An 8,680-nucleotide genomic window follows, 5' to 3' on the forward strand; every position below is an offset into this window, starting at 1 on the left:
ATGCATAGTGTCCTATGTGTCATTTTTCATATTGTCCATGTGCCTTGTAATAATTCATGTTTGGTGTCCATGTAGATCGACATTCTACATCCCACTTTGCCTATAAATAATGGCATTTGGTGGATCTGAAAATAATGCACATTGGTGAGAAATCCACTTCAAAATTCTATTAATTTTTAGATTATCCAATTTTATAATTTTATTTATATTATATTATATTTATTATTATTATGTAAATATATTATTATATTATATTATCTTCATATGTGTGTTCCCTTCGTGCTCATCAATTTCATAATAGAAAAAAATATTGTCATGCTAAAGAAACGTTTAAACCATGCAACCAACCCTAAAATTAAACAAGGAAAAAAAAAAACTTTTTGATTCCTAGGTTTTGGATATAGTTTCTATTTAGTTTATAGGTTTTAAAATGTTACACATTTAGTCTTTTAAGTTTTGAGATTGGTTTTAATTTAGTCTTAGGTTTCAAAATGCTAAAATTTTACCTTTGATATTTGAATTTTGCTTCAATTTGGTCCCTAATGTCTCGAGGTTTATACTTTTAACCTCAAATTTTTACTAAATATTCATTTTTCATCTTTTGGAGTTAATTTTTGTTAATATAATAAAAATCGTTAAAAGAATCATAATTAATTAAGCTTCACTATTTTTATGATGAGCTTGGGTAGTTGCCATTTTAAAATTTCACTTCTAATTATTTTTAATTAATTAATAAAAATTGAAATCAATTATTGAAAGTAAGTATTTAATGAAAAATTGAGGTTAGAAATGTAAGATCTTGATATCCATGAACGAAATTGAAACAAAAATCAAATTTCAATGGTAAAACTATAACATTTTGAAATTTAGAGACTAAATTGAAACAAAACTCAAAATAGAAAGATTAAACGTATAACATTTTAAAACCTATAAATCAAATAGAAACTAGAGTCCAAATCTAGCGAAAAGGTATTATACCCATGAAACAATAATCTAATTATCTCAATATGATCTTCTCAATCACATATTTAAAAAAAAAAAACCAAAATAATAAAATTGTCTAATCTCATTCATCATCAAATTCCAAATCTTAACCAAATTACGAAATCGATATTTTTCAAATTTATTTTCTTGTAATGCAGAGTATATATTATTATTATGCATCAAAGAATTGAAAAAGAAAACCTTATAGATGGGCACGTGGCTATAGCCACGTGGGCGAAAGATCCGAAGTAGTTGCCACGCGTCATTGAGCGATTAAATGTGCACGTGGCACTTTGTATCCGCGCCGTAGAATTTTCAAATGGACCGCCCACCACCGCCACTGCCACCGCCCGATCCAAAGATATTTCTTTTCAACTTCCAAAACTACCCCCCATTTACAACTTGTACGGTCTACCGTTATTTTATTTAATTAATTTCTTTATCAATTTCTTCAACATTTCTTTGAACCATAACACAATTATTTTCAAATCTAATTTTGACCCAGACAACATGAATATTTCCTTTTTTTTTATTACATAATTTCAGTAAACTTTCTCGTGACAAAATTTTGAGATAATACAAAATATATAAATGATGCATGACCTAAGATATATTCCGTAATATGAATCGATTATTCAGAAAAATCCAATAACGAGTTTTATTTTTGGCTTTATTTTTGCATTTTTCTTAATTGCATAGTAGTAAGTTAGACCGTATCTCGAATTGAAAAAAGAAATATTAAACTGCGAAATTGTATCATAAAAAAAAACGTAATAATAATATGTCATATCATTGTGGAGATATATAGACGTGTTATTTATCCATAACAATTATATAAGAGTCAATTTTCCCTAACCTAGTCATGTCCGTAATTCTGGATGACGAATGAATGTAGTAAACTTTGATGATAAAATAGTATGTTAGTATATGTAGTTAAGCTCTATAAAATTATATATACGCACACAAAAGATTATTGATGGGAGATTGATAATATTTTGTTCAAGAATCAAGAATAGGATTATTGGAGTGCGACCCAAAATTTCATATTAGCTAAATAAAAGGAAGATTATGGATATATAAGTAGGAATATATCTCCATTGGTATGGGCATTTTGTTTTGAAATCAAAATTATATTCCTAAGAGTTTATGTCCAAAATAGACAATATTAGGGATACACGTAAAAGAACAAAAAATGACCAAATTAAGGTTGGTCGGTCGAGTTTCGGTTTTTCTGGAAAAAAATTTTGAAAACTGACCGACCGACGAACGTGTATATATATATATATATATATATATATATATATATATAAATATATAATAAAAGTATAAAAGCAAGCACATTACCACCAACCTAAGCCCAAACCTACTATTTTAGTATTGATTTATTATTATTTTTTATGTAGTTTAATTTTCAAACCATTACATGATTTATTTAAATTTAAAAATGATTAATCTAAAATTAAAAAAGTTGCTAATTTTATTAACCTAATAATAACACATTATTATTCATTCATTTCCTTTTAATTCATCTTGGTTCTTCTTAAAAAAAAAAAAAAAAATCAAATCGACCGATGTACGGGTGAATTTCACGTTCTTTTTTTGGTTAGTTTTTTATGTCAGTTTTCTCAAAATTGACACCGACCAACTGATATACATCCCTAAATAATATATTTATACCATTATAGAGAGTTGTCCCAAGTAAGTAATATTGAAATCAAGTGGACAGTGGCAGCCTATGAGTCATTTTTCATTTTCTCACATTTTTTATATATTTTTCTTCCTTACCTAGGAAGATTTATGTGATTTCTTCTTTCTATTTTACTAAAATTTTAGAGAAAAATAATGATATTCAAATGGAATTTAATAAAAATAGTTATAAATATTACAAACACAGTATAAATCGATTTATTTATGATAATTTAGAATTTACACTTGATTAATCCTCAAACTAAGAAAGTATACATCGATTTTTTTTTCCATTTAATTTTTGTTTTGAAAGAATTTAAAACCCTATAAGTAATAAAAACAAAATAAATGAACAAAAATAACTCAAAACCCTACGGGTCAAGATTAGAATGATGATCATTATTAATACAATCGATTAAATTGGATAGCAAGCAATGTAATAATCGTTTTACTAAAGTAATTAATGTTCAAAAGTTCGACATTGAGGCTCCATTATAAATTATGATAATGTTTTATAGATTCGTATAGAACCTAATTTTGTTTCTTTTGAAAAGAGAAGAGATGCGTTAATTTCAAAATCAATCAATTAATAATCTTTAACTTTAAGATTATTCCTTTTGAAAAACGTTTAATTGCAAAGTTTAAGGTTGCTATGCGTAGAGTGCGTTAATATGCGTATGACATTTTGAGTGCTCTTAAAAAGTATTCTTTTACGTGTACCAACTTTATTATTAAAGATTTAGAAAGTCCTATAATTAAATTTATTATAATCTATTAGCTTTAAATTTTTTAAACAGTTAATGATTTAATAATTTTAAAATAACCTATAGTCATGATTAGCTTCTTTACTTTAAAGAAATTGTCTATTAAGTTTAGAAAGTTTTAATTTCATCTCTAATGAATCTCCAAACATTAAAAGTGTTCAATAAATTTTCAAACTAGCTTTTGGCTTTATGTTTATTAGGTTTTTTTTATGTATTTCACATTTTTTTAAAAAATTATGAAGCAATTAGATCATAACAAAATTTGGTGCCTAATACGAGATTGACCATTTTACCTTTTATTAGATATATTAATTTTGCTCGTGAATTTTAAAAACAATCAAACATAGAATTAAAAGTTGGACTTGTCAAAACTCAAGAAGTTAAATAACTTTCAAAATTTATAGACGAAGTTAGTACTTTAACAAAACAAACCAAAAAAACAAAAACAAATGATTCAAAGTGAACATAATTTAATTACATCCCATTTGATGCATTATAAAATAGCACTCTAATGGTTTTTCTTTTTTTCCTAATAATTTAATTTAAAGGGAAATTGTGTTGCATAGCAAGATCCTTTTCACTAGAAATCAATATTAATTAGGAGGAAATAATCATTATCTCGTGTTCTAATACGCATAATACCATTTTAAATCATTAGTTGACTTAAAAGTTTAAATTTGATAAGTGAAGGAAAATTTAATTTTATTATCAATCAACAAAAGTTCAGATATACTATATTTTGTGTTTCCAAGTTTGAATTTTAAGAAGTTTTTCACCTATGTTTTCAAAATTAAAAAATAATATGTTTTTTCGAAATTGGAAATTTTTGTTGTGATAAAATTTGTTTTGAATACAACAAAATCTAGTTTATTATGAATTAAAAAATTTATGTGTAGTTTTTAAGGAAAAATTTTGTTTATTTGGATATTTGCAACTCAACCTTTTTACAGATATAATGTAGAGTTGTTTTTAAATATAGAAAAATAAACTAAAATATTTATAAAATATGGTAAAATTTTAGAACTATCAATAATAAATGCTAATAGACTTCTATCCGTGTTTATTAGTGATATTGATAGATTGATAATTCGAAAAATTCACTATATCTTGTAAATATTTTCAACAGTTTTACCATTTGAAATAATTTTACTATAAGATATTTTGAATACCAATGATTGTTTTGGTTTAAAAATATATGAAGTTTTTTTGGGGAAAAAAATTGTATATTTTGGATGTTCCTAATTCGAAAGCTTTTGTTTAAATAAAATGTATTTTGAATACCAACATATTTTTTTGAGATAATTGAATACCAACCGTTGCTATGAGTTAAATATTTATTTTTTTAGGGGTTTCTTAATTAATTTGCTTTTTTAGATTAAATGTAATTTGAATACCAACAAATAGGGATACATAGGTTGGGAGATTTTTTTGGACCAATTTGAAATTTCGGGTTGGTCAGGTTAGCTACCCGAATGACCCGAATATAGTCTCCAACCAAACACAACCCAACTTTTAAAATTTGAGTCGAATTGGATGGGTTGTCAGATTATTTATTATTTATTTTTAATTATATTTTTATTAATTTAAATACTTAAATTATTCACATATTAATAACTAAAATTTCATAAAACTCAAATATTAAAAATCAAAATTCAAGATATTATTATAAACTTCAAATAAACATCATGGATCCACGGAAACACATTTAGTTGAAATCATATGTCTAGGAAACAGAATCTATTCGAACCAAAACTCGCATTTATTGAACTTTACCTACAATTTCTTATCTTGTAATAAATCATAAATTTCAAGAAACTCCATGATTCACTCACACTTTTTTAACTCACAATAGTTTCTAAATTATTCACTAGCAAAGCTTTCATGAAACTCCATAACATTTAACTAATAATAAAAATATTTCGTAAAATAAATCATTCACAGTCACGGGCACGGATTTCTTGGCTTAGACCTTTCCAATCTTAATCTGACCATTTCTCGATTTATATGTCATCCTTGTGCATGGGTCATGCTAATCTGTATCATTCTAATTTATTAGACATCCTAAATACAATGAGTTATCGTATATATATATATATATATATATATATATATATATATATATTCAACCCAATCCAATCCAAAATTAAAACTATCCAAACCCAACTCTTACAATTTGGATTGAATAGTCTGAATTGTTCGGATTGTTGAGTCATTTAAATACCCCTACTAACAAAATTTAGTTTGTTATGGTTTATTTAAAAATAAGTATTTTTCTAGAATTTTTCTAGTTCGAAAATTTTTTATTAGATGAAACGTATTTTAAATACCAAAAAATATGGTATGATTTAAAAATCTATATTTTTTTTGGATAAATATGCATCTTACAGGGATATTTTGGTAATCTTAATTAATTATTAATTAATTATCACTAAAATCACTTGACTATTTTTCTAATTTTGAAAATATTTTGTCATTTTTCAAAATGAAACATTAGAATTTATCATTTTCTCTTGTTAGCTTTAATGTAAGTATGTCGATTATAAATAGACTATCTATTTATTTATTTTATAGATTTTTAATTATATTTTAGAAATTTTTTTATTTTCTTTAGTACAATAAATTGGTTGTGGAAATTTTCGTGACATCAAAGAAAGGGAATAAATATTAATTACCTTTGAGTTATGCTTAATATGTGTTTGGGAGTAATTTTGGAATTATCAAAATCATTTTGTCATTTTTAAAATCACTTTAAAATACATTTTTAATCACCTAAAATTAATTTAGTTATGAATTTTACACTTTTAAATATATCTATCTACGAGGACATTTTTTTTTTTACCAAGAAACTAGAAGTTTAGATCTCTCTTTCATATATGGTTGAAGTAATCAACCATTAAATAAATAAATAAATAAATATGTATACACATATATAAACCTAAAATAATTCTAATTTTAATATAAGGAAACAATATAAGATAGAGATTGACTATGCTTGTCATCCCAATCTTTATCCTATTATTACTATTTTGTTCAAAAAAAGAGTTCATTAATCATTACTAATTCGAAGAGTTAGCTCAAAAGAGCATCTAATTTTTAAATGCTAAATAAAGAGGTAGAAGTTATTATTTTTCATTTTTCAGCCTATGGCTGGTGAATTATTCAAACTAATTATTTGGTGTACATTAAAAAAGAAAGAAAGAAAAAGAAAAAAAAATCATGCAGTCAATAATGGAACAAAATTAAGCTAAATTCCATGTATATACTATTTTAATAATACTAGGTTTTTAATGTTCACTATTTAGGACAAGGTTGTCAAATAATGGCTTTAGTTCATAATTAGCCAGCAAAAGCGGGGCCTTTAATAGAGTTGAAAAGACAAAATACAAAATTTTGTCTATATTCCATTATGAATTTATTATCTATTAGTTATATTTGTTTAATTTATATATAGAACTTAGAAATCCCAACCAAATTCAAAGAATTATGTTTAGGAAAATCTTTCTCTAGTGTGATTTGATATGTTAGATACTATTTAAGATGACAAATGAACAGAAGTATAGACATAGCTTTGTTATTATGACACTTTTACTCTTGTTAAATTAAAGCTAAGGTTATTGGTCAAATTCCAACCCACATTGTGTATTATTCTATTGGAGTTTGTGCCAAATAAGGTAAGAAATCACCAGTCCTTTCATATTATGAGTGACATTTTTATAGTAAAATAGTGCCAAAAACGAGTTTAGTTTAATGATAATTGATATGTTAAAGTGAGCTTTATTTATGGTAGTTTTTATAATTTACAAATGTTCAGTTTGGTCTCTAAAATTTTAAAAAATGACTACTTTCGTCCCTTTATTCTCATTTTTTTTTTATTTTTATATATCAAAATTTTATCATTACATTTCATTTACTAAATTTCTTAAAATATATTCATCAACTTATATTAAAAGATTTTCATTATGTATAAAATTTATGTTATTTGTAGATGTGGATCATCAAAATAATTACTTTTTAAGCGAGAGGACTAAAATGGAAAAAATATATTAACAAAAGTAAAACCTAAGCAGTATTTTTCTAGAAAACGCAAAAAAAAAAAAAAAAAAAAAAGAAGTCAAATGCTTGTTCGATGAAAATTTTCTTTTATCTTGTTATGTACTTTTAATGAAGGAATTTCCCCCCTTTTTGACTAACGGGCAACGGCATTCAACATTTAAAACTCATTCTTCATTGTTGTTTTTATTATATATAAGGTAAAATCTTGTGCAGATTCAAAGAATAGATTGAGAAAATGTTTTGATGTTGCAATAATTTCATTCAATGTTATTAGACATAATTTGTAAAATAGTCTCTAACAAGATTTGCTACCTTATTTTTTATCCATAATTCTTCTCATAAATAAAATATTGTTTTGATTTTTTTTTTTTTTATATATATATATATATATATATATTTGTAAAAAGATATTCAATTTTTAAGATTAATGGATAATCTTTTTTAGTACAACAACAGTAAGATAGGAGATTGAACCCTAGAAAAAAGGTTACATCAATTGTCGTTAGTTAAACGGATTACTTAAGCAACCAATCTATAATTGATATTTATGTTTATTATATTGAGGAATTTTTTTCCATTAATAAATTTTTTAAGAAAAATATCTTAATCAAATTCACTCAATGTGATTCGACATGATTCATGGACAGAGCATCTAAAATTAAAAAAGTCATATATTAATTCATATATGCATTAAAAAAAGTCATATATACATTTGATAGTTTGATATGGAGCTCGTCAATAATGTTAATACATCATTTTCAAACGTATATATATGACTTTTTTTAATGCGTATACGAATTAATATATTGGAGAAAAAATTTCGACTCTAATACATAACCTGATTTCATTGACATGAATGGTTTTTTTTTTTTCTGTTTTTTTTTTTTTTTTATAAATATTTTTCGTTTTTATCTATTTTTCTCTACTTATTTTAGAAAGAATCACATGATTGAAATTTCTTGATACTTTACTAGAATTATGGGAGGGAGAAGAATTTTATCTTAATTTGAGTTTATTTAAAATGAAATCAAGTAAAAGTAGGTATAAATTACTAACAAATAGTTTAAATTAAGAGAAATTATTTTAAATGATAACATTACTAAAAATATTTATAAATAATAACAAAATATTACAGTTTATCTGCGATAGACCACGATAAACTTCTGTATCTATCATGATAGATAGAAAGTAAA

At 24.4% G+C, this 8,680-nt stretch overlaps 1 non-coding gene across 1 annotated transcript; it reads right to left on the reverse strand.

Annotated features, from left to right (window-relative positions):
- Positions 1-5,411: 5,411 nt before the first annotated feature.
- On the reverse strand, positions 5,412-5,509 carry LOC120068708 (U6 spliceosomal RNA). Its single transcript, XR_005479334.2, has one exon. It is a non-coding gene; the product is annotated as a U6 spliceosomal RNA (small nuclear RNA).
- Positions 5,510-8,680: the final 3,171 nt, after the last annotated feature.

This window comes from Benincasa hispida, chromosome 12 (assembly GCF_027475165.1).
Source record: "Benincasa hispida cultivar pf3 chromosome 12, pf3_genome.v1.1, whole genome shotgun sequence".
NCBI lineage: Eukaryota > Viridiplantae > Streptophyta > Magnoliopsida > Cucurbitales > Cucurbitaceae > Benincasa > Benincasa hispida.